This window comes from Microtus oregoni, unplaced genomic scaffold (assembly GCF_018167655.1).
Source record: "Microtus oregoni isolate MIOR12 unplaced genomic scaffold, Mior012 000001F_ref0000356, whole genome shotgun sequence".
Lineage (NCBI taxonomy): Eukaryota > Metazoa > Chordata > Mammalia > Rodentia > Cricetidae > Microtus > Microtus oregoni.
This window is the reverse complement of record NW_024543060.1, coordinates 84,276,881-84,278,081: the sequence shown is the minus strand read 5'-3', so window position 1 is coordinate 84,278,081 and position 1,201 is coordinate 84,276,881.

Genomic DNA, 1,201 nt, shown 5'->3' with positions numbered 1-1,201 from the left:
GCTTCACACTCACAGAGATCTGCCTGCCTCTGCCTCCTAAATGCTGGGATTGAAGGAGTATACCACCAGCATCAGGCTCCTGTACAGTCTATAGCCTCTCTGTCCTTTGTAGCCGCGGCAGACATTGCGGGTGCATGCCCACTCCCCACTTTGGGTGCAGTACATTGTTACACTGCTGCTTCTGCAGCCCAGTTGCATCCTTTTTGGCTCATCATTCTTGGCCTGGGGAGCATCTTCCCCCCAGGGACTCTTTCCCTTCTCTCAGAGGTAGTCTGCACCAGAGACCGGCTGATTTGAAGCATAAAGCTAGCTCTCCTTCCCTTGGTTCATTTCCAGGGCCTGTGGGAGCCGCTAAACACACTTCTCTCTCCCTTGAGATCAGCCCTCTACCCAGATTCTATTCCTGGGAAGCCAGATCTAAGACAGAACCCAGAAGGAACTTCTTTAACCACCTTCCTCCACTCTTGAAGGACATGGGAAACAGCTGGGCCTTCTTGGCAAGCACCGTGTCATTGGAAGACTCCTTTGCCACCTTCTGTTCTCCAGCTGAACAACTATAATTCCATTAAACTTTGGTTTATGGTTTAATTTCTTTCTATTTTTTAAGACAGGGTCTCTCTGTGTAGCTCTGGCTATCCTGTAACTGGCTCTGTAGATCAGGCTGGCCTCAAACTCACAGAGATCTGCCTGCCTCTGCCTCCCAAGTGCTGGGGTTAAAGGTGTGCACCGCCCTTTAACCAGGACACCTGAGTGAAGTCACTTAGCAAGAGTGGGACACTGGAAGGATTAGCTCGCCACTAGCCATGAGGAAGAGGAAGGTCGGCCATTCCAAACTACCATCCCGTTTTTATGTCAAGTAATCACCATGATTCCACGGGAGGAAATCTTATCTATTATTTTCTATGAGGAATCATGAGTATATAATTGATAAGCAGCTTCCTAAGGCCACAGAGCAAGCTTCGCATAGAAGTACCATAGCAAAGAATTAAAAAGGCAGACTCTGGGCTGGCGCCAGGCATGCACTCCCATCCTGCTGTCTAACCCCGAGCAGATCTTTTGATGCCACATCGTGAGGAACTGTATTTAGCTGACATTTGGAAATGCCCCAGATGATGTTTTGAGCACTCAAGACTCTATTCCTTCATTGAAAAAGGAGGTCAGGGGAAGAAGCTGCTTGGGATTGGTAGAATGGTGGGCAGCT